Source organism: Halichoerus grypus, chromosome 10 (genome assembly GCF_964656455.1).
Source record: "Halichoerus grypus chromosome 10, mHalGry1.hap1.1, whole genome shotgun sequence".
Taxonomy (NCBI): Eukaryota; Metazoa; Chordata; class Mammalia; order Carnivora; family Phocidae; genus Halichoerus; species Halichoerus grypus.
Window position 1 is genome coordinate 130,452,834 of NC_135721.1, and position 25,926 is coordinate 130,478,759.

The 25,926-nt window shown below is 44.4% G+C and overlaps 1 protein-coding gene and 1 long non-coding RNA gene across 6 annotated transcripts in view; one reads left to right on the forward strand and one right to left on the reverse strand.

Moving 5' to 3' along the window:
* Nucleotides 1–25,926, forward strand: part of TSHZ2 (teashirt zinc finger homeobox 2) — a 739,565-nt gene that overhangs the window by 694,702 nt on the left and 18,937 nt on the right. The gene's annotated exons all lie outside the window — the stretch shown is intronic.
* The window catches only part of LOC118524534 (uncharacterized), an 84,003-nt gene continuing 65,090 nt past the window's right edge, over nt 7,014–25,926 (reverse strand). For all 3 annotated transcript variants that reach the window (XR_013442093.1, XR_013442094.1, XR_013442092.1), the window contains 3 exons: nt 11,557–11,692; nt 10,771–10,905; nt 7,014–10,659 (listed from right to left, as the gene is read on the reverse strand). This is a non-coding gene — a long non-coding RNA (uncharacterized LOC118524534). The remainder of the gene's footprint in view (nt 10,660–10,770; nt 10,906–11,556; nt 11,693–25,926) is intronic.

Sequence of the window (25,926 nt, forward strand, 5' to 3'; positions counted from 1 at the left end):
ACAGAAGTGGGTGGAAATGCCTGGTTTTGGTGTGTCACCCGTTAGGAGTCCGTGTTCTGAAGTGGGTGTGCGGGAGCCTCTCTCTTGATACTCCCCACTGTCCCCTTTCTTCTGATGTCAGGGAAAGGCCCCGGATCTGGATTGCATTACAGAATGCAATAGAATGCATCACAGAATCCATGGGCCTGGATTCTCTGAGCAGCTGCACGAAACAGCCCTCTTGATTAGACTGATGCTGCCTGAGGATCCCATATGGATTTCTAAATGACTAAAGTCGATGCCAAAAGCAAGGGGCTCTGGGTTCTCAAGGAGATTAACCCGAACCTGAAGTCTTCTCCTCCCCAGCCCTCCCAACCCAGCCCAGTCCCCAAAGGCACCAACAGAAAGACAGCACAGGGAAGGGAGTGAACGAGGTTAGGATGGCTAAGAGGAACTTCAAGTGGGTGAGGTCCCTGACTCCTCTAGGCTGGAATAAAAATGTCCAGGGCTGTCCTCCTCTCTCCGCCAGGCCTCTGCAGTCAGTTCCCTTCTTTCTCCCAAAGGATGAGCCATCTTGTGCAGGAAGCTTAATGCCACAGGGGAGGAACTTGAGAAAAAGCCAGACTTGTTGAAAAGTTGTAGCTAATTTGGGAGCCAAAAGGGAAAAAATCAATTATCTCAGGGATTTAGTCAGCTTTTATGGACCAGGCTGTTTTGTTCTACTTATGACCCACATCCGCAGACACACAGTAGGTGAGAGGGTGAGGCTCTGGAATCCTGTAGACATGATCATAAATCTGGGCTGCCCTTACTAACTGCCACACCCCAAGGAAGCCACTTAAACTCTTTGGACCTTCGTTTCTTCCTCTGCAAAATGGAAGCTCTACTTTGCAGGGTTGCCATGGGGATGAGCAGTAAGGTATGTGCTAAGGGTCATCATCATCCTCCCCGTGATGCATGGGCTTCCACTGTGCATGAGACACTGTGATCATTCTTTACTTAATCCCCACAGCAGCCCTCACTGGAGGGTCCAAAATCACACACCCTGCTTAGCCTGATGGCCAATGTCATCACGCAGTGATCATCCATTCACCTCTCTCCTCTGGGTCTCTGTCCATATGTAAAGCAAAGATTTGTAAATTTACTCGTTCATTTATTCAACTTGCTTTGACTTATTAAGTGCCCACCTGGGCCAGGCACTGCTATGTAGTAGAATGCATAAGATGGACATAGACCCTGGTGGGGCTCACACTCTGGAGGGGGAAGGGGGCCAGAAAGTAAAACATATAACATGTTTAGGGACACACAGAAACAATTACCTGTCTGTGATGGTGGGGAGGGAGGGGAGGGAGGTGAGTGCAGGAAGACGCTTCGTTTACAATAGGGGTCGGAGAAGTCCTTGCTGAGAGGGCGGGCAAGGTGAGAGAGTGAGCTGTGCAGATAGTTGGGAAGGAAACTTCCAGGCCGAGGAAAAAAAGCAATGACCTCAAGAGCCCCAAGGCAAGTCAGCTGTTAGAGGAAAGTTCTGCAGATTGCATCCTTGGAACACCAATCCCACCAGATGCTCACTGGAAAAAAACTTATGGGGTCCAATAAGTTTTGCAAATACTGCGTGCTGCAGATGCCATTTTTGGAGTTTGCATTACCCATTAGCATAAAAAAAGAAGAAAAAGAAAAAGAAAACACCAGGCCAAGTCCTGCAATGGAGTCTTGTTCAATGCAGGTTCACCCCAATATACTTCACTATACAGCCATCCCTTCACATAACACCTGCCGGCATCCCACAGAGCTATGTTTCCATGGAAACCAGTTTGGGAAACTGCAGTTTAAATGAAGGGCCCTTTCTCTACAATGGTGCACAATGTTTTGATTTTCTGGCCCTCATGGGATCATTGCACAAAGACTCGTTGAGTTCCTCCTTACTAAGTGTAAGTCAGGTCTAGTTGGAGACGGGGCAGGGACGAGACCCGCTATCTCCACTGCAAAAGTCACACCCACAGAGCAGGTGACGTGGGCCAAGGAAGGTCAAAGTGTGTGGATGCTGTCGTCTCCCTCGGAACTCAGTGACCCAAATTTACCAGTGGACAGTTTGGGGGGAAAGAATGGAACAGACCTATTGCAAATCCTGGCTCTGGTCTCTTGTGATATATCAGCCCTGTATGGAGAGAGCACAAAGATGATTCTTACCAGATTTGTGTGGTTTTACAGGAAAGGAGTGGTGGTTACTGAGGGATGAGACAAAAGGAAAAATGCTCAGCTATCTGTCCCATCTCAATATCTCCTCAAAAAGAAGGGAAGCGGGGCGCCTGGGTGGCTCAGTCGTTGAGCGTCTGCCTTCGGCTCAGGTCATGATCCCAGGGTCCTGGGATCGAGCCCCACATCGGGCTCCCTGCTCAGTGGCAAGCCTGGCTTCTCCACTCTCCCACTCTCTCTCTGTCAAATAAATAAATAAAATCTTAAAAAAAAAAAAAAAGAAAAAGAAAAAAAGAAGGGAACCCTATACTCTTCAGAACTGCCCCCTGCAGGGGCGCCTGGGTGGCTCAGTCAGTTAAGCGCCTGCCTCCAGCTCAGGTCATGATCCCAGGGTCCTGGGATAGAGTCCCACGTAGGGCTCCCTGCCCTGCGGAGAGCCTGAATCTCCCTCTACTCCCGTCTCAGTGCTCGCTCCTTCTCTCTCTCTCTCTCTCAAATAAATAAATAAAATCTAAAATAAAGAAAAAAAGAACTGCCCCCTGCAGATCCAGTTTCAAACACACACACACATACAACCACCCAGCCTCAAGCAGCCTCGGAGTTAGAATGAATTGACTTCCACTGCGATAGACACATTGGCTGGTTAGATCCCTCCTTAACCACTTGCATAGGATTAATTTGCAAAGGCTTTCCTAGTGATGATCTAGAGTCCAACGGATAGGAAGCAATGCTGGGAGGAGGGGAGAACAAAACCGCATTGTTTCACTTGTAGAATATATTTATTGTAATCACTCCTGAATGCGCTTGTATTTGTTTCAGAAATTGTCTCCTTCCATTTACCGTCAGGACCTGGGGAGGAGCATGACACGGTGTTAGGAGCATAGATAGAAATAATGACATGTACAGTTAGTAGTGGTGATCAGAGCTCCTGCTTTGGGCCAGACCCTTAGTAAGGGCATTGCCTATTGAACCCCTCAATGCAGTCTTAGCTCTATTTTACAGATGAGAAAACAAAGTCCCGGAAAGGTGCAGTGATTTACCCAAGGTCACCCAGAAAAGCACACGGCCAGATGAGAAACCCAACACCGTGTGTTGTCTCCTTATGGAAAGTATGTATTTGGATCTTGGCGTGCTTGGACGTCAGCCCCAGCACTTTCAAGCTGTGAGGCTTTGCGCAAATTCTATACTTTTTCTGAGTCCCAGCTTCCTTGCCTATGAAAATGAAGATCGCCTTCTCTATACCCTGGGCAAGAGGAGCCCCTTAGCCCAGAGGAGGGTCGCAATAAATTCTGCATTCTTGGAGTGCCTGGGTGATTCAGTCCATTAAGCATCTGCCTTCGGCTCAGGTCATGATCCCAGGGTCCTGGGATCCAGCCCCACGTCGGGCTCCCTGCTCAGCGGGGAGTCTGTTTCTCCCTCTCCCCCTTGCTCTTCCTGCTTGTTCTCTCTCTGTGTCAAATAAATAAATAAAATCTTTAAAAATTAAATAAATAAGTAAATAAATAAATTCTGCATTCTTGAAGTGGGAGCAGGTAGGGGAGGGGCAGGCTGCCTGGGAGGCCTCTAGATGGGAGGTGGGGAAATTGAAAACAAAACAAAAAAACATCTGCATTCCTTCCTTCCTTCAGTATTTTCTTTAGTTGAAGAACATTTGCTTTGTTTGAGAAAATCCCCCAATATCGATGGGTTCTGGAGATGCCCTGACAACCCGCGTACATGACCTCATTCCCTACATGAAATCCGCACAACAATATGGAAAGGGGCATCGGTTCCCCCTTCCCTTGACCAGTCATCCAAAACGACCAAGCCAGCAAGTAACCAGTTCAGACTCTAAACCAGTGGTTCTCAACCTCAACTCCTTGGCCCAGCAAAGGACATTTACAATTGTCTGGAGACGTCTTTGTTTGTCACGGCCAAGGGGTGGTGGTACCGTTGGCATCTAGTGGGTAGAGGTCAAGGATGCCACTACATACCCTACGGTGCACAGGACAGTCCGCCATCCCACGACAAATAACTATCCGATCCAAATGTCAATAGTGCCAAGGTTGAGAAACTTTGTTTTAAGTCTAGGTTTCTCTAGCTCCAAAGTTGATAACCTTGCTCTATTTTGCTTCCTTAACTGAGGGTTTCTAAACCTCAAAAGTATTGATACTTGGGGCCAAATGATTCTGTTGTGGAAGGTGTCCTGTAGGGTATATATAGGGTGTTTGGCAGTATCCCTGGCTTCTGTCCATTACCCACCAGGAGCTCTGCACCTTCTGAGAGTCGCGACAACCAAAAATGTCTCTGGACATTGCCAAATGGCCCCTGTGCCCTCCTTGTACCCCAGGACTCCTCTCTTCCTTCCTGTGCGAGAGGGCAAGTCACCCCCAATTGAGAGCCATTGCCCCAACCCAAGGAGAATCAGTTTAGCTATGAAATGAGAGTAACAAAACTGCCCTGGAAAATATTAAGGGAACATTGTGAATAACTATTATTTAAATATGGAAAAAAAGCAGATGAACGTGCGTGTAGATATATTGAGTACCTGGGCACGTCTGGCAGAAAGAAATATTATCTCTTGTGATCTCCTGCCGTGGTATTGTTGAGGCAACAAATTGACCAACCTCTTTATTTCCCAGCGTATGTGTTATCACTTCCACCACACTGGGTCTCCGGGACCATGCACCAGAATAGAAATACAGAGTTGCGTTCCCTTTTTTGTTATTGTCAATGTTCTATTTTTAGAGTACCATTATTATTCCAAAATGAATTAGATCTTAATTTGAAGCAACGTTACCGGGGCGAGGAGCAGCCAGCAGGACCTGAGGCTCCATGATTGACCCCACAAGGAGAGACACTGCCTGTCCCCAACCCTGAGGCCACAGAAGGGGTGGCCAAAAGCCAGAGAAGGCCCAAGGTCTAGTACACATGGGCAAGGTGCTCATTTCACTGCAAGGAAGCCCGTCCTTCCCCAGTAAACTGAACATTGACATCTGAAAAAACATGAAAAACATGAGGCATCTTCACTGGTGTTCATTTGTTTAAAATGTCCATTACATGGGGAACATTATTCAGCCAAGAGAAAGGAAGAACTACTGCCCTTTGTGACTACATGGATGGACCTGCTAAGTGAAATAAACCAGAGAATGAGAAATACTGCATCATCTCATTTATATGTGGAAACTTTTTTTTAAAAGTTGAACTCACAGAAACAGAGTAGAGTAGTGGTTTCCAAGGGCTGAAGGATGAGGAAAATGGGAAGATGCTGGTCAAAGGGTAGAAGCCTGCAGGGGCACCTGGGTGGCTCAATCAGTTGAACGTCTGACTCTTGATTTCTACTCAGGTCATGATCTCAGGGTCGTGAGATCAAGCCCTGCATCAGGCTCCACGCTCAGTGGGAGTTTGCTTGAGTTTCTCTCTCTCTCCCTCTGCCCCTCCCTTGCTCACTCACTCTGTCTTCCTCTCTCTCAAATAAATAAATCAATTTTTTTAAAAAAAGATACAAGCCTTCAGTTATAAGATGAGTCCGTTCTGGGGATCTAATGTCTAGTACAGTGACCGTAATTAGCAATATTGTGTTGTATACTTAAAATTTGCTAAAAGAATTGATCTTAAGCATTCTCATACACACAAAAAAGGTAACTATGTGAGATGATGGATGTGTTAATTAACCAAACCGTGGGGGTGAGTGTTCCCCAAGGTATACATATATCAAATCATCACACTGTATGCTTGAAATATATACAGTTCTTTGTCAATTATACCTCGATCAAGTTATTGGGAAAAAAGAATTTCTAGGGCAGGGGAAATTGAGGTACAGCCAAGAACTAGCAAATTTTCCATGATGATATAAAGCAGGGATCAGCAAACTTTTTCTGTAAAGGACCAGACGGTAAATATATTGGATTTTGTGGGACAGACAACCCCTATTGGACCCTGCTCAGCTCTGCTGGTGCAGCATGAACACAGCCATGGAAGATCCATCCTTGAATAGACGTGGTCAGGTTCCAATAAAACTTCATTCGTGGATGTGGAAATGTGAATTTCATGTACTTTTTATATCAAGAAATCTTTTTTTTTTACAACCTTTTAAAAATGCAAAAACTATTCTTTGCTCCTGGGCCATCCAAGAACAGGCAGTGGGCTGGATTTGTCCCATCCACCTCTCACACGAAACATCCAAAAGCCATACATTCCCATTTTTCTGTCCTTAAGATGAGGGAGACCACCCAGAACCTTTGGAACTTGGGGTGATTAGAACTACAGGAATTAATCTTTCCAATACCTGAACTTCTGAAACGTTCTATTTTTATAGGACTAGATAACCATTGTAGGACAATGGTTACTCCAAGGAGTAACGTAGTGCTGGCTTTTTTCTTTGCCTGTTTTGATTCTGTGAAATCGGTGTTTACAGTACAAAGTCATCAATAATTGGATTTCTTTAGGACCTTCTGGTTAAAAAAAATAAAATAGAGACAAGGAGAAAAAAAAAAAAACACGTCAGGTTCTAAGCTTGTTAACACACAAAGCTCTCTCAGGTCTTGTGTAAAAGGATAGATGAAAAAGATCTCTCCAATTTCTGATTTCTCTCCCTAAGCACAGTCAAGCTTCCATGCTGAGGGGAGAGACGCTTGGCTCAGAACTTCTTGATGATTATAAATTCTTCATCAACCCTGGATTAAGTTTTTAAGAGGGATTTTTCTTCTTCTTCTTCTTCTTCTTCTTCTTCTTCTTCTTCTTCTGAGTTACCGTGATCATAATTTTCAGATTTTCGACTACTTACAAAACTCTTTTTTTTCCCCCTCTCCCAGCAAAGGTCAGTCACTTTTAAGATATAAGAGAATTTGAGAACAGATTAATGACAAAGACAAATGATGATTTTTATTTTAGCGGAAGTTTCGGTGCGTTTTCTGCCCAGCCTGGGTACTGATAATAAAGTACACTTGACATATAACTGCGTAAGTTCTTTGCTTTAAAGTTCAACAATGGATCAAAAGAATGAATTCTCTCTTTAAAAAGAAATGTCCTGGAAGGAAAAATAAAAGGAAGGTTGGGGGGACCTCATCCATCCCTTTTGTCCTGTTCTCTTCTCTTTGTGGCCCAGAGACAGAGCATTGAGTGACTTCTTCAGAAAAGAGATCAGTGAAATTGTCAGTTGATTACTTCTCCTTGATTAGCATTTATAAGAGCCCTGTGATACAGTATTTGCATTCCTATTTAGCCGTGATTTTTGTGGGGCACCAATGATTAAACTTGTCACGGGGCTTGATTGACGGGGTCAGATCTTCACTTTCTACTCTTTTGAAATTAAAAACAAATGTGTCAGCTCCCTTCATGGGCCGGAGCGCCGTGAAGCTCGCCTGCCTTGTCATTGCAGATAGGTCAGGAATGTTTTAATTTTAGGGATGGATTCTGCTTGTCAAGTAGAGTGTGATGGCGTGTGGTTCTGGAGATGAGATGTGAAGGGTGTAAAACAAAGAAGGGGAAGAACAAAGACAAAGACACTCACATTATTAGACAGATTTAATTAGTCTGAATGGATATTATGCTAGATGAAGCAGTGAGCTGTGAAATTAACCCTTGATTACGGATTGGCGGATCATACTCATAAAGAGAATCGAACCTTTGTGGAGAGACGTGAGGTGTGATTTCAGTTTTCTCTACCCTTCTGGGTTGCGTGCCAGATCCCCACCCCCACCACCCACCCTTCTGTACTGAAACACAAGAATCTGTACGAGAAAGCATGCAAGTTCACCTTTAGCTCATGCCAGCAGGTGTGCCCAGAGAAGGGGTTCCATCCAGCTGTCCCCTCTGCAGGTTTAGAGAAAGCCACAAGCCGACAGTGGTTGCGGGTGAAGCTAAGGGGCTAACAATGATTCAGATTTCCCCTGCCAAGATAGAGACTACAGATCGCTAAGTCTAAAGGAGAGCTGTTTATTTGGAGCATCAGCACTGAAGAGCTCTATGAACTGCAGGGGAGGGCACCTCCTAAGAACATCTTTGATATAGTCTTCCCAACATGTCTCTACCTCTCTACGGTCTTCCTCAGCAAATCCCAGCTTCATTGTGACTCCCAGGAATTCCAGGCAAATTAAAAGAGAGATGCGAGGCCGAGATGCCTGACCCAACATTGGTGTCCAGTTGAGCAAAACTCACCTATGCTAAGGACTTCAACAAGGAAGGGATGGTTGTGAGGGACAATGCACAGAAGAAGGTATGTGGGTCCAAGATCATGTGGCCCTCCAGAAATCCCTTCATTATCCAAATTATCAAAAGGGTATGAACTCTGCTGAGAAAGGCCTTGTGTAAGCTGCACCAACTGATATCTCAGCCTTTAAGCGACTTGGTCTAGTTCATTCCCGAAGCACCAGTTCCAGGAATGGGAAGGCTCATGGGGCATTATACAGAGAAGGAGTGTCTGTCAGGCTGCCCGGAGTCATGTGGAAAGTCAGCAAATCAGGAACTGAGGAAATGGAGTTCTAGAACTTGCTTTGTGGGCCTTCCCCAAACCCAGCCTTCTTGTTGGCTAACAGGGAGGACAAGTCCTTCTCTAACAACCTCTCATGATTGTGCTAAGGATGAAGTCTGAACCGTGTCCCTAAAGTGCCAGAAAGGCACCATGTGTTATTATTATAGCTTCGTGTAGAAAGCATGCTGCCATGTTTTCTACACCATGTCTCTGGCTCCAGCCTTTTTCATTACAACCTCTCCCCTTGATGTGGAAGTGACTCCATGCCAGGAAACTCCTGGTTGAGGAATGCCCTGGACAGACGGTGCACAAATGTGGTCTGGGGACTCTGAATCAATTACTATCAATTGAAAATAATTTATTCCCAATTGTTGTTGAAGGCTGAGGGTGGTCAAGGAACTCACTGGCATGACCCTGGAATTTTTGGAATGTTAGAGACAGAAGGGAAATGGTAGCTATTACCCTGGCTCTGCTCATGGGAATTTGGCACACACGAGTAGCATTCCTCATAGGTCAGGATAGGGAAAATATAAAGAATCACTGCTCTACCAGGAAATGTGAGGGGGCCTTAATTAGCACGTGCTCTGGATGACCCGACTGTGGGGGTCACATTGCTCCAGGTAGATAGCTGTATCTCAAGGTCCTTTGGTTTATGGTCTCTGAAAATTCAGGCTATTCCTACATGTCAACCCAGTGACGTTTATAACTACTTGGAAATGAGAATTGTTTTCTTCCCAAAGATGATGTTCTGTTTCTGAAGAAATGTCTTTCTTCGCCTTGAGTAATAAGAGAAATAACCTACTGTCTCCAATTTGACTTCACTGAGTTTTAGAGGAGGAAGGGATTTTAAGAAATCAGCTTATGAGGGGATTCCCAACTTTTGGTAACCTTGCTCTTGAACAGAGACAGAGTGATTTAGATAATACTTGGATAAGCTCTTTTTTTTTTGGATCGTTATATATTTTTTTAAAGCATATTCATCTGTGTGTATGTGCGTGTGCACATGCATGTATGTGTGTGTTTCAGGGTTTCTCAACTTCAGCACCATGGACTTTGTGGGCTGAATCATTCTTGGTTGTGGGGGCTGTCCTGTGCCTTGTAGGATATTTAGCAGTATCTCTGGCTTCTACCTACTAGCTGTCACTACCATCACTACTAAAATGTCTCCAGACATTTCTAAATGTTCTCTGGGAGTCAAGAACACCCGTAGTTGAGAAGCACTAATAGATATCTATCATCACATGGATGTTATTACTTAGGATATGGCTAAAGAAAAGAAAAGAAAAGTGACTCAAATTAAAGAAACATATTAGGTTAACACAAACAGTAGAGCGAATACAGGTGCTTGTGATTGAGAGAATACAGCTTAAAACAAATAGAATACAGGCAGAAATCAGGAGGGTTGTGCATGACAGCAAGAAGTTTAGGGAAGACTGGTTTAGCCTTAAATCCATGTTTGACAGATGGGGGTAACTGACATCCAGAACATGAAATGGATTTGACAACAACCACTCAGCTGTCTGTCCTTGTGTTAATCTCACCAAGATAAGGCAAGAAAAGCACTTCACACAGTGCCCGGCACAGAGCAATAATAACGATCCCCAACATATATTGAGCACCTGCTATGTGATGGGTAGGGTTTTAAGCTCTTCCCATCTAGTAGCTCATTTGATATTTACAAGAACCTTGTGAACCCCTCAGAAAAAGATAGGAAATATGTGAGATAAGTCTATGGTGGAAGGAGGAAGATGATAAGCCATTTGGTGGAGCTGTGGATAGAGCGTGGGATTTGTCATTTACACTGATGCCACAGTTTAACATTTTCCCCTAATGCCTACTGTGTGCCAAGCAGTATGCCCCATCTGACCCAGAATAAATATTTAATTCACATCAGCTATTATTATTAGCTGTTCTGCCCATGGGTTTGTGTGCTGTTGCTGCATTATTAGAGGAAGTCGACGGCTGCTCTTTCTGCATAGTATTCATGCCAAACTGGAGAATCTGTTTTCTCAGCTGGGCTTCCAGGGCTCCCTTTCCTGTCAAAAAAAAAAAAAAAAAAAGCAGGAAGGTTAAAATTTAGGAATGCTTTAGGCTGCAAATAAGAGACTACGTACAGCAACTTAAATAAATCACGATTTTCTTCTCACCATCACGACATCCAGGAGGAGACCGCTGTGGCATTAGGCCAATGGGTTAGTGATGTTAGAAGGTGTCTCTTGTGAGTCTCTCGATCGTTGCCTCCCTGCGGCAAGATGACTGCCACCACTAGACACGGTGGCCCCCTTCAAGGTAGGAGAAGGAGTGAGATAACTGTGTACTGACCACCTTTGTCCCCTCTTCTCAGGGGGCAAGTCTTTCCCAGAAACCCAGCAGAATTCCACTTCAACTTCCACAGTCAGACTGTGTAATTTTGTCATCCCTAGCTGCAAGATCGAGTGACATGAGTATTTGGCTGGGCACATTGCCACAGAAAACAAAGCCAGGATTTTATCAGCAGGGAAGAAGGGGGGATGGATATTGAGTAGGCGACAGTCGTATCTGTCCCAAGGACCATCCCCATGGCAGGGAGGCACCATCACCTCTCTTCTCCTGCCTCCCCCAGTCCCTCTTTCCCAGCAGCCAGCTCAGGTTGGAGACCAGGTTTCCAGTCCAAAGGACCATTCATTAATCACCAAATGCGGACTAAGTGAATATTGTTGGCCAAAAATGTTCCAGGTGCAAGGGGCTGTATAAACAGTATGAGATGTTGTCCTCATCACCATTATCACCACCACAACAAACATGACTATCTGAGCACCGACCACGACCACTAGGTATTTCAGATACATGGTCACATATAATTGTCACAAGGACCCCAAGGTGTTATCATCATTCACATTTTACAGAAGAGGAAATTAAGTTTGCAAAAGGCAACATGGCTTATTGCAACTCACTCAGAGAAGTAGCAGATCCGGGCTTGAACCCAAGCTGGAGGAACCCCACAGCCACTGTCTCCACCCTCAAGATGTTAACAATACAACAAAGATCGCCGTATCAAGATCAACCATCATGAGAAGTAGCTTACCAGCCCTGCAAGACAAAATTATAGCAAGTGTCAAGCTATGCGGTCCTGGAAATAGGGGTCGGAAGACTACCAAGGAAGATGGGTTTCAAGAAGGCCAGATGTAGTCAAGCAAGACACTTGAACTGCCCTGAAGAGAGATTTGACTCAATTTCCCCATGGTTATTAAGGTCGGTGCCAGCTCCCGGCTCCAGCAAACACAGACACGAACGGAACTGGGGAAGTCTGGACAGCCACAAAGCAAACAGAAGCCATTATGCTCCAGGCAGATGCAGTTGGAGTTTCTGGGCATTTCTGAGGTTTCTCAGGGTCCACTCACAATCCTGTGACCGTCCACGTGACACCCAGGGCTCCCGTTTGCTCGCCGCGCTTTGGCCAGGCTGCGAGCCGGCAGATGGGGAAACCCAGGTGCCGGAGGGTACATCTCTGCTTCTTGGGCATGTTCGTTCAAACCGGTCTGCCTAAAGCTGACCCCAAATTCCCCCAAGTGAAAAAGCAGAATGTGTGCTCTCTCTTCACACAGTATTTCTAAAATGCCTGTGAGTATAAAAGAAACAAAACCAAAAAAAGCCCGGGATATATGATATCCCCAAACCACCAAAAAGACAGGAAACTTTCTGAATCAGGAATCCAGCCCTTTTTCTTAAGGGATTTCCCGTTTGGTTTGGAAACCCGACTGGCTATTTAAAAACTTAGATAAGAAACTATTTTAATTGAGTGCAAATCAGCTTGATCAACAATTTCTGAGTCCTGACAGAGTGCCAGGCACCGTTCATGATTCTAGAGCGAGATGCCGGGAAACGCACACAAGTCAGACCAAGGAAGGAGCTGAAGCAAAGGAAGCAATAAAGAGCTCACTAAGACCAGGACAAGGGGCCGATGTGGAGCACCGATGCGATGGCCCTCTTCTTACCTGTTTCTTCTTTTCCAGCATGATGAGCATATAGGGCAGAAAGAACATTAAACAAAAGTTTAAAACTGATCCATACTAAAAACCAAAATAAAGAAAGGCATTCACAGTATGGTGGCAAAGAGCGTTGATTTGAGAATCAAATCAAATTCCTAAGTTCTAGACCCAGTTCCCCTGCTTGCTGATTGTGTGACTTCGGGTGAGTCACTTTACTTCTCTGAGACTCAGTTTCCCTGTCTGTAATACTCTCTACCTCCCAGGTCCACTGTGAAAATTGTATTGAGATAATGCAAGAAAAGTACTCAGCACAATAGCTGGCATGTAGTAAGTTCTCCATTAATTTTTGTTTGCAGTAATAACAGTGATGGTGATGTATTATTTTCATCATTAAGCTTATTGCAGTGTCTGGAACATAGTACGCCCTCGATTATGGTCTGCTATGGTTGTTTTTGTTGCTGCTGCTGTTGAATTACGTAACACCGTGTCTGGCAAAACATAACCACTCAACCATCGTGCCTGCCATTTTGTAGAGCCCAGATGAGCGAGCATGAAAATGTCACTGTGGGACAATCTCTGGGAGACGGATCCTACAGAATCCCCATCCATGGTAAATGGAGGTCAGTAACGTGCCTTCTTTACTTTCACCTCCAGAAAACCACCTAGTTATGCCAGTCCTGCCCAAAGTCATCATGAAGGCAAAATTCACAAAACCAAAGCCAGAGTCTCTGAGATGGCCCTGGGCAGGGCCCACTCTACCCAATGGTCTGTCTATGTGTCTACACCTGACATCGTGCATAACAAACACCGTGCATAACAAAGATGCCAAGAGTCTGGCCCCAGGGTTTATTTTAACTGGGATTTCCCTCCTTCTCATGTGTTCTTGGCCCAGAAACTCTGTCGGATCCTGCTACAAGGCCCAGTCTTCCCTTGGAGTCCCATCTTCTTGCTCCCTGTCTCCTTGCCTCCTCCCATGTAAAGCCTTCCATTACTTCCAAGCCCAGCTGACCCACCACCTCCTCTAGAAAGCCCCCTGTTATCCTTTGTTTTCCCAAACTAGAAAAGATCCTCTCCTCCTCTGGGCACCTACAGAAGTTTCTGGTGTGACATGTATCAATCCATATCTTGGTTTATAATCACGCATGTGTAAATCAGGACTACATAGATTACATAGGAGAGAAAATCCACTGAAACCAGCTTAAGCACAGAGCACTTTACTGGCTCCTGTGAAGGTCAAGGAGGTCACCAGCTGCAAGCAAAGCGGGATCTCGTGCTTAGATGGTGCCATTGGAAATCTGGCCTGCTCCACCCCTCACATCTTGCTTCCTCTGCAGTGGCGTAATTCCCAGGCATGTTCTCCGCAATGCGGTGGCTCAGAAACCACCCCAGATGGAGGAAGCCCGAGGCTGAAACTCTCCAAAGAAAGGAGTTCCAGCAAAAACCTTTCATTGGGCTGACTTGGGTCACATGCCTATCCCTGGACCAATCACTGTGGCCAGGAGAACAGAGCACAGGGATTGGCCGGACTGGAATGTATCTCAGAAGTGGGGTGAGCATCTGGCTTGAGAACCACGGAGTCGTGGCTACCCAAAGGCAAGTCAGCGTGACTACCCGGAGGGGACAACAGTTACCTGTGGCAGGTATAAAATCCCTGATGATTCATTTTTTGGTACCTCACAAAGCCTTCCATGCTGTTCCTCATCAAATGAATACTGAGTAAAATTAGCAAATGAATGAATGAAAAACACAGTTAGGAGGCTAAAGAACATACCGACTGGCTTTTGCATATTCCTTCTTCTGACACACTTGTACTGGCCACAGAGATCACGCATCCGTTGGAGGATTTCTCCAACTAAGTCTTTTAAGGAAAATCTCAGTAAACCAGACATCACAGAGTCTTCCATCTAGAGGCAGAAATTATGCAGGCGATACTAATGTTTAATAATCCAAACTGCCTTGCTCACTATAAAAAAAAAAATGTTGTTTTTAACCTAATAAGAAAGAATTCACTTTGACCTAGTCCTTGACCTGTCTGAATCTTCTTTCCAGCCATTTCTGGTCATGAAAAATGGGCAGGATTTCTGGCATCCTTTATGCTTCTGTTATTAAAAGCAGGATCAGTTAATAAATGATTACGATGCTTAGTTTCTAGGGAACAAGGAGATAAGGGCAGAACACTTGAGTCTCACAAATTACATGCTATGGTATAGATTTTCACCCAGAGTAGAGAACAGCCTAGCGCCCTTTTTCTTTCCTGTGGCATGAATTGTTCTAATTATATGTGCAAGATCCTCTATCCCCAAAGATATGAGTTGGAAGCACTGTGTCTGTTCTTTTAATTCCAAGAAGCATTTGCAGTTACGTGTTCCCACCCCCCTTGTTTTCAAACTGAATTGTTTCGGTGGTAGCTTGGTGTGTCAGCTTGTAAGTCTATAAAACAGTTTTATACCAGCTGGAGATTCAACATGCTACATGAATACATAACAGTGCCTAACCAAGAAGGTTTGTAATTCAGTAATTAGCTGTAATTAATGAACACAAAGTGAAGACTCATTTACAGTTTAAATTATCACATTAGCTCCTGTCACCCTCTATGTACACAAAACAGCAGGAATTCAATTATTTTTATTCTTCAAAGCTAATTTAAAATTTAAGGGATGCCATTACATGAAATAATAGGTAGGAAATGTAATCGAAATCACTGGGAACAGTTGGCCGTCCTCAGAATAAAAAAAAAAAATGTGATCGCTGACGATTTGGAAATGTTTTTTCATCTGTGAACAGATGAAGGATTGAAATCTCTGCTCTTTTCAGTATATTTAATTTAAAAGAGAAAGCAAGTTCGGTGGTTGCTGAATCTTTGTGCAGGGAGAATCATTGTGCATAATTGTAAAAGCAGTTGATAACCGATAATGCTGTTGATAGTAACAAGACAGCCCGGGAGGCTCACATTCCATTATCCTTAATGGGGGCTGAGTCTCCTGCAACCGCGCAGGGTTCCTGGAATTGTCACCCATTTTTGATGCATAACTTCAGCTAGGGAGACCCTACGTCACTGTCACATTGCTGTCGTCCTCAATTCTTTGTACGTATAGATGATAAATATTTTTTAATTCATCCATCGAACATTGAGCCGGCAGCTCCTCTGTCTCAGGCACTGTTCTCAGTGCCAAGACCACAGCAGTGGGCAAGACAGACCACATTCCTGATCTTGTGGAGCCAGCATTCCATTGGGAAGAGACAGGCAGTGGCCAGGGGTTCTCCAGCTTGGCTATTAATAGAATCATGGGGGAAGCTTTGAAAATATATGTATGGCAATGTCTGGGTCCCAGGCCCAACTAATGGAAATAAATTCTCTGGGAGTCAGGCCTGGGCATCAGTATTTTTAACAGCTCACTGGGTGATTCTAATGTGCAGCCAGAATTGAGGATAAAGCAGCTAATAAATTAGCAATCACTGGGAATGAGTGTGATGACGGAAATGAAGCAAAGGAGTGTAGAAGGTGACAGGTGGCCGCTCTAGAGTGAGTGTTCAGGGAAAACTCTGGGCGGTGAATGGTAAAAAATAAGCCAGCTCTGAAAAGATCTGGGAGGATGTTGTTTTAACCCAGGTGTCACAGAACTTCCCCCCACCCCAGTCCTCCTCCTCTCCTTCCTCCTTTCCCCTTCTCCCTTCTTCCCCGTTCTTTTTCTTCTTTCCTTCTTTCTTTCTTTCTCTCTTTCTTGGCACCTTTAACTCTTCAAAATGTAAACACCTTTTTTAGCACAAGGGCTATACAAAAACAAGCTACAAGCCGAATTTGGGCCGCTCAAACCACGTTCTAGAAGAAAAGGTCACGCAAGTGCAAAGGCCCTGAGGCAGATAGGAATGTAATGTGTTAGAGGAGCAAAAAGAAGGCCTGAGTAGGTGGGGCTTAGTCAGAAAGGAGGAAGGGAAGATGAGGCTAGAGACATGGGCAGGAGTCTAGATTTTATTTTTATAAACGATGGAAAGTCATTAGAAGATTTTAGGCAGGGAATGAATGAGTGTGTGTGTGTGTGTGTGTGTGTGTGAAGGCGACAGTTATGTTCCCATACGCACCATAGTGAATCTCCCCGCAGCGGCCACTAATGTCCCTCTGTGGCAGTTTCAGGAAGGAAAAAACAACCCCGTGTGGAGAGAATGCTGTGTCTGTTCCTTTCGACTTCTTCGTGAATGCACTTTCTCCCTCCTCTTCCCACGTTCATTTTTCTTTCTCCTTTAAATAGGCCACTCGAAGCTGCACTGTCTAATTTTTCATAGGTGACCGACTGCTGAGTGGGGGTTTAGGTAGACAGAGGGAAGGCGCTGATAAGCCAGCGCGCAGATTCTATTAGGGAAATGCAGTGGTAATTAATGAATCCTGCCAGTAATTGGGAAGGTGTGAGTCCCCGTAATATCGTAATGATAGTCATCCGTCTGCGCACCCCCGTCACTCTGAGCCATCCCTCACGGCTCTCTGATCTCAGACTCTTAGCCATGCAAATCTCCTGACAGGACGCTGTGTCTCTGTCTCCCTAATTGGGCAGTATAGAGTTGTTTATGGATATTGTCGGCATTTAGGCCTCGGTTGGAGGTTGTTCAAAAATCGTTAGCAAAGTTGCCTTAACAGCGTTGTCAAATATGTATTCCCCTGTTTCAATATCTGTTTTTAAGCCGGCAGAGGTTGGCGGTGAAATTAAGCTGTGCATTGTGTGGACCGGAGTTCCGTGTGTGATGGTTATTAAACCGTTTTGGAAGTAAAACCCAATTTACAGTAATTTCTCATCCCGCTTCAGATAAAACTTCAGTTCATGTGCAGGAATGGGAGGGCTTTTTAATAGCAAGTCCTGGGTTCTGGAGAGAACACTGTGTAGGCGAATGCCATCCTGAGACATGACCATTTGCAAACATTACCATTTGCATCGAGATGGGTTCCTAAACATCCATCACTGTTTAATTCCAAATGGGCACCTTTACTGGAAGCATTTGCCACATTTTCTTGCCAATATTTTTTTCCTGCACGCAAGTGGCCACCCTTTTGTGTCCCCCAACCAAATGGGAATGGTGAATTATTCAAAGTGCCATGAATTTTTTTTAAAGCCATTATATATCTGGTAAGTGAGCTTAATGTGTCTGTCATGATGTTTAAGAGGGATCTTTTAAATATTTAGAAAACATGGGAAGTATCATTTTAATATATAATCAACACACTTTAAAAATATTCAAATATGAAATAGTACAGTTCAGATGGCGTCTTTATCAATCCCAAAGAGCAGAGCAATTTAAAAAACTCTGGTCTTCGTTTTCTTCTCCACGGAGGAACACAGATTTGCAAGTCTTCATAATGGTGCTGTGTGGCCTTGATTAAATTACCTAGCCTCCCTGAGCTTCTGGTTTTTCATGTCTCCCCGGTGCTCGGACACTGGGCATCATTCTAAGGCTGAAAACAAGTTAACGGATAGGAACGTACATAATACATGGAGAGGGCTTTGCAATCCAATCTAGTAGCTCTGCCAAGAGGCTGGCAGAACTTGGACAAATCACTTAACCCCTTCTAAGCCACAGTTGTCACATCTGTAAAATGGGCCACATAATACAAAGTTGGTAAGGTAGGTCTGAGGAGCGGAGATGAGTTGAAAGTACCCATGCTGAGTGGTGGCTCATGCCCACTGAAACTCGTGGAGATCATGAAGGGACGCTCAGGGAACGTGATGGAGGGAACGGAGGAGCCGTGAGGCACCATCACGTTTAAGAGGTTGTTACCACTGTTTTGCCTGCCTCTGCAGTCTGCAAACTTGACCTTCACGTTGGCTTACATAGCCATTCGGGAAAGTGTTAAAGCAGCAGCACCAGCAGTGTGAGGACCCAGGGAAGGACTGGAGTGAGGAAAAGCATCCCTGGAAACCTTTACTCTGGAGTTTAAATAAGGTAACCAACCACCCCAGTTTGCCTGGGACTGTGGGCTTCCCCAGTACTGCACAACCCCAGGCAAACTAGGAGGTCACCCTAAGTTTAAACTCCTCTTCCAGCTTCAAGCCCGAGGCTCTGGCAGGTCATGGTTTACTAAAGCCCCAGGTGCCCAGAAAACCTTTTCTATTTCTAACTCTGAAGTAGTTATGTTTCTCTGTAGAACAATCTGGAATGTTCCAGACACTCTCATGAAACAGAAATGGCTGCTAGGCAATGTTCTCCCTCCACAGCAGGCTCTACCTCATCTCCTCCAGAAAGTTCTATGGGTACCAGTGACAGAACTACTTACGGGTGGCTGTCCCTCTTACCAACTGCAGTTCCGTTTAGCGTGTGGCATGTCCAGAGCAAGCAGGAAAGGGCCAGGATGAGTCCCTTGGTGTCAGCATTGCAACGTTCCACTGGGAATCACCAAGAAGCAGTTGAGAGAGGTTGACATGACTGGGAGGGCCCTCTAGGGAAGTCAGTTTGGCAGGAGTTAATCAGGGAGCCCTGTCAGCATTTCAGGGACCGGCTTGTGGTTTCCCGTCCATCCACAATTAACACTGGCAGCCGCCTTCCCTGCCCAGACCCACTGAAACTGCCCTCTACGGACATCCCAACCAAGGAAGCATCTAGACAATGTCGAAGGGTCCACCCCCCCATCACCTTTGGTGCTCCTATTGCAAATCTCCCAGGGTGGTCTGGTTCCACAGCCAGGACTCTCTCACAAAAGTCTTTATTCATCACAATAGCCAACCAGCTGGATCATCTTTCAGTTAAAGGTTTTATTTTGCAACTTGGCCCCCCCAGCCCTACTGCTGGCTCTTTTCCTTTTTTTAATCACTGTCCCTTGCTCCCTTGGATCTGAACGAAGAGCTGCACCGAATGTGTCTGCCAGGAGGCCTCTGTTGTGAGCACCAAGGCCGCCAAGGTTCAATAAGCCAGCCTCAAACTGAAATAACACACATGCCAGGCCCTCCAGCCTTGAATACGAATGTGCTGGCATTTCACATCATAAAAAAGAAAGGGGGAGAAAAGGAAAGGGGCAAGTTAAAGTGTAAGGAACTTCTCTGAATGTAGCAGCTACCAACTCTGGATGCAAACTGCTGTGGAGAATAATTGTCAAAAGCTTGCATAAACATATAAATAAGATAAATTTATTTTCATTATTCATATTTGGTGCTCTTTCCTTCCACTTATTTATGCTTTAAACAACACTTACAGTAAATATAACGATAAAAAAGTGCCTACAGTGGCCAGGAAGATGATCAAGAAGCCCTGATGTACAGCAATTCATGTTTCTTCTTGACAATCACTAACGAATCTTAACTGGAGCCATGTTACGTTCCCATGTGAGTGATAAGCAATGATTTATTATGAAGTGTCATGAAATCGGAATGCCATACAGTGAGACATGAGCTAGTGGAAAATGTTTTCCCTGTTTCCCAACCTCATTACTCAAAGATGCAGTGTCCCTTTACCAAGCCTAATTTAACTGACTTTTTTTGAGTACTCTACTCATTGGCGATGGAAATTGGCCAAGGAGAGGATGTCCAGCAAAGTCCGATGCCTCATGCCACAGCTCCAGTGTAGGGCTGGCGCCAGGGCTGGCTGGCGACCTGGGAACTGTGCAAATTGGCCAGCCTCCAAAAATATGATCCCAAGAATCATCTCAACCCTCTGCTAGAGCGGCAAGGATACAAATGCACTCAGGAAATGAAACCCACAACAAGAGAAGAAACCCAAAGAGCAACTTTGATGATTTTGGACCTTGTATTATCCCCATGTCATGCCGTCCTCCTTGGAACACCTGCCTTGATCAATTAAGACTGACCCAATGGTGCAAGGGAGCCAAGCCGAGCCTAGAGAAAGAGCACAGCCTTTAGAGCCTGATTGAATGTGAGTTCAGTCCCAGCTCTTCCACGTACCCCCGTAACTGGTGTGGTGGATGGCACACATGACCCCCGGTCTTTACCCTTCCCTATCCACGCCCTTCACCGTGTGACTTTGTAGTGCCCCCTCACCCTGAATCAAGGCTCAGCTGCATGACTTGCTTTTGCCAATCGGATCTTAGCAGATCCAATGCCAGCAATGGGCTGACAAGCATCTGTGATGATTGCACTCGCTTACTCGGTACCTAGGCCAGTGCTTTGAGAACAGCCCACACTAGCCTCCCGGAGGATGAGAGAGACATGGAGCAGAACCAGGTCACTCTGGTTGTGCCAGCCTTAGTACAAGAAGGGAGCCCAAGGTCAGCTCTTCCACTCTTTCTCTACTTCCTCCCCCTTCTTTCTCTAGGCCCCTTTTTTCTTGGCTATGTTGAATCTTGAAAGGAGGGGGAGGGGGGACAACTTCTTGTATTAATGAAGTGTCCTCTCTGGTCAGCCAGTGCCTCCTGCCGGGCAGGCATCTAGTGCCTGACTCTCTGGTGGGGTCCACGGAAGTCCCAGACCCTGATGTGGGAGATGTGCTCCATTCAGGATGACTTCTAGCTTCCTGAAACATTTCATCTGCCCTCTCATGGTTCACTCTTCATGCTCTTGCCACCAAGGGCCTCTCTCCTGTCTAGGACAGGGTACCAGCCAGCAGCAGGAGAGCTCTTGACTTACTGACCACTAGCACATCTTTTTTTCTTACCGAAACAATGAGAGTGTAAGCAAGCTGCTTGTCCCTCTTTTGCTCCGCCCTCTATCCCTGATGTCTTTTGCTCCGTCTCAATAGTCATGAGTATAGACCAGAGAGTTTGCTGCATAAGTATTGCCCAACAAGAAATTAGATGATAATCTTCCCTCCTCGCTGGAACCCACTCCTTCAAGTGCTTCTTGTAGAGTTCCTCACCTGGCTTGTGTGGCCCCCTCGACAGCTTTTCAATGAATTCCTCTAGTCTTTTCCTAGGTGGGTTAGTGGCAGGTAGGAAAAATGGCGATCGATGGCCTGTTCTACCATTTAATAAATCCCGTGAAAATAAGTTTCTCCACTCCCCCTTTACGTTTTTTTACTTTTTATTTTGAAATAATTTTCAACTTAAAACTTGCAAAAATAGTAGAGAGAAGCTTTGCCCAGCTTCCTGTCGTGTTAACATCTTACCTAACCATGATGCAATTATCAAAACCAGGAAATGAACATTGGCTCAATAATATTCACTGAACTATAGACCTTACTTGAATATCACCCTAATTTCCTCTTGCAGCTCTGAAATTTTGCTGATTTAGGCTCTCACATTGGATTTAGTGGTTGTGTCTCCTTCTCCTCCCATCTGTGAAAATCTCTCAATCTTTCTTTGTTTTTTCTGACTTTAACACTGACCGCAGCTGGTCAGGTAGTTTGTAGAATGTGTCCCAATTTGGGTTTGTCTGATATCGTGTCATGATTAGATGGAAGTTATACGTTTGGGCAAGAATACCATAGGAACGATGTGCCCTTCTTGGTGCATCTTATCAGAGATTCCACAATGTTGATATGTCATTACTGGTGATGTTAATTTCATCACTTGGTTAAGGTGGTATGTGGCAGCTTCCTTTAAAATATGAAGTGGGCAGCTCCTATAACCCTTAACTTTGTGGCATTAACCAAAGTATCATAAAACAAAGAAATTCTATTCAATTTCCTATTACCCTAGCTGTGTGATTTTGCACATACAACTTAACATTTCTCTGGACCACACTTTCCTCACCTGGAAAAGGAAAACAATAACAGTCGCCTTGCAAGATTGCTGGAAAGATTAGTGATCATATAAGCAAAATATTTGACAGATGGCCCAGTAGACCCTCAAAAGAGGATCCCGCTAAAAATTTTTTGAGCAATTTGCACACCCTTACAAAACACAGTGCATATAATCATCACCTATTTACAGAGAAGATGACTGGCACCGCCTTTATCACATTATTCTCCTTTGTCGATTTCTGATGACTCATCACTTCCCCAAACACTTTGCTGTGGTCCTCCCCAGATCACCCCAGACCTCCTTTTTGATGTCAGTAACCACTCCTAACCGCTGGGCCATACTGGAAGGCAGGATTGCATGGCAGTTAGATATATGGTCCCCAGAATCAGAGAGCTCCTATTTCACATCCTAGCTGGGATCCTTTGGGCAAGTTGCTAAGAATCTCTCTGCCCCAGGGTCTTCTCCACTCACAGGGTTGTTGTGAGGGTTAAATAAAAAGTAATAGCTCTCAGCAAGGTGCATAGCACATAGTATGCTGCAATAATTATATAATTATCTGTAACTACTGTTTACTCATTCAGCAAATATTCACGAGGCACCCACCATATGTCAGGCACTGTTGAAGGCTCTGGCTATAGCCACTGAAGAAGGTAAGCAATGTCCCTGGCCTCACTGAGTTTATGTTACAATGACCAAAAAAAAAAAAAAAAAAAATACATAGACAAAAAAAACCTTACATAGACCAAAAAAAGAAGGAAATAAATAGTGTCATATCACATCTTTTAAGCAATGTGTTGGGTAAATGAACTTACCAACACTTCCCCAAACAAGCCTGCGTCCTTATATCTGGCCTTTCCCTCAATGTAGAGTATTGCCTGCCCCACCTTCCCCTGTTAAAATTCTCTCCTCTTCTTCAAGGCCTATCTCAGCTTCCCTCTATTTCCTTTTTTGTTTCCTGATTCTTTAATTATATGTGATTACTATCACATGGGACCCACCTTGTCCCCCCACCCCCTGCATTAAGAGTGTCCCAGGGTCGGCTCTGTAATGCTATTATTTACGTGCACATTAATTACACCCCTTATAAGCCTCCGGAGCAGCCTAAACTTGCCTTTGGCAACACTGATCTGTTTTTTGTTACACGGTTTGTGTTCTACCTTTTTCACCAGACTATAAATTTGTTCCCTGTGGGCAGAGACCACATCTGCCTAATATACTTGCCGAGCCCCTCTTACTGAAATCAGGGCCTGACATGAGTAAGTGTTCAAATGTTTGCTGATGGAACAAATACATCAACAAATGGCCATATCTTAGCCCTCTTGCTAAATTGTGGCTACGCCTTACTCATTTAACATTTGTTGAAATGAACTGAGACGTAGCAATACCGGACATATTTGCTCCACTAATTATTTCGCTTGTGCTTTTGACCTCCCCATTTCACCATCTTTAAAATACATCTCTGTCCCGCTCCTTGGAGAGTTTTTCGCTACATTGCAAAGTTACGTGAAGGTAAAGAAGAAAGAATACGTGTAAGACATTTTGGTTGCCTTGACAATGAAGTGCTTCAAAAATCACAGGGACTGCTTTTTGTTGCCGATGTGTAGTCTCTGATTTTTCTTGAACTTATACAAAACCTGTCTGTCCTTATCCTATTATCATTGATGATTTAATAAGGGCTTATTACGAATTTTACTGGAAAGGAAACTCTGAAGACCACATTTTTCTCTCTAGTACTCATGGAGGCTGTCAGGAAAAGAAAACAGAAAGTGCCAAATTATGGCTTTGAGAGTTTATCCTCTCCCTACAATGTCCTTCTCTTCTCTCCCCCCTTAACACCACTCTCCAGTCTCAGAAGCCAAAAAAAAAAAGACAATAAATCTCACTTCCCCAGTCTGAAGTGCACATCTTGGGAAACAGATTGGAAAATCTTTCTGGAAAAAGTTGACTGAAATTTGAAACCAATACATCATATTGTTTATGTCATTCGTGAAAAACGTTATAAGGCTATTCTAGATACAGGACTGTCTCCAATTTTTACTGCACACACAGAGTGTGAGGGTTGTGATGATTCCTCTTTAGTGACAGAATATAATCCTATTTCCTGGTTCATAACCATCTAGATCTAAAAGTCAACCAACTAAAACACTCAAATGTGCCATGGGGAATAAAGCCTTCATGTTTTTATAAGCCATACATCCCAAATTTGTTTTGGAAATAGATTTATTAGATATTCGAAATGCTGGGCCAAAAAATAATTATTTTGTTGAAAATGTTTGTGCTAACCTCAATGACTTAGAATGCTTAGGGATATCTTACCTCTACACCCCAACCACACTGGCTTTCTTACAGTTCCTTGAACAAGTCAAATTCCTTCCTGCCTAAGGGCCAACGATCTTGGGTCTTTTCTAAGAATTCTTTTTCTTCAATCCTTTATCTGGCTGGTTTAATTTCAACTAATTCTTCAGATCCTGGCATAAAAGACCCTCCTCATAGAAGCCTATCGTGACATCTTCTCTCTTCTCCATGATATACCCAAGCACACATGCAGACTACATTAGAACCCCCTGATATTCTCCCTCATGAATCCTCATGTTTTTCAGCATAATGTTTGCATCCGTTGTAATGCTTTTATTACTTGTGTTTGTTTGCCCCCAAAATATTTTCCTCCCTAGACCATAACAGTAGGGATCATTTCATTCTTTTTTTTTTTTTTTTTTTAAAGATTTTTATTTATCTATTTGACAGAGAGAGACACACAGCGAGAGAAGGAACACAAGCAGGGGGAGTGGGAGAGGGAGAAGCAGGCTTCCCGCTGAGCAGGGAGCCCGATGCGGGGCTCGATCCCAGGACCCTGGGATCATGACCTGAGCCGAAGGCAGACGCTTAACGACTGAGCCACCCAGGCGCCCCTGGATCATTTCATTCTTGATCATCACTTAGTACAGTAAGCACACCGTAGAGACACAATAATTAATTGAGTGAATTCATTATTGGATTGAGTTAATGAATGGTTTGCTAGTAGGGTCTGGAAAAACCTAGCTGAGGAGAGCCTAAGAAGCAGGTCAAACCTGAAGATTGATAGACTTTTGGTTGTTCAAGAGAGCGTAGTCTGAAAATAAAGACCCAAATTATAGGTAAGCCATGACCAAGAGTGCCTCGTCCAGTGTGAAGAACAAAAGGAAGTCAATGACTAAAAGCCTTGGATAAGTAATGAAGAGGATAGGAGCGGCTTTGGATGCAGTTCATGCAATGGGTCAAGGTAAATGGTTTAGAACTTAAACTGTGAAAAGCTTGAGGGACTTTGAGACCCTGCTTTATATGACCCAGAGGCCAGACCTAACAGCTGAAAGAGACAGTGAGCCCTCCACCACCCTGTATTAGCTATATGAACTTGAGCCAATTACTTCATCTCTTTGAGCCTCAGTAGCTTCACCATGAAATGGGGATACTAACACCTACTTCTACAATAGGATAGTGTATGTATAAAAGAATATTATATATGGAAAGTTTCATATCAGAGTTCTTTCAGATTCTTCTACTCAGTTCTTCTAAGAAGCTTCTACTCAAAAATGAGCTCTGCCTCTCTTTGGGTTTTTCTCAAGATTATGTTGTAGTTGTATTGCTGTTAGCTGTGTCTGCCTTATGAATCCTCTATAGACTAGAAGCTTATTGAAGGGAAAAGACTTGTCTTACTAGCCACAATTCTGCTCGGTAGATTCCTG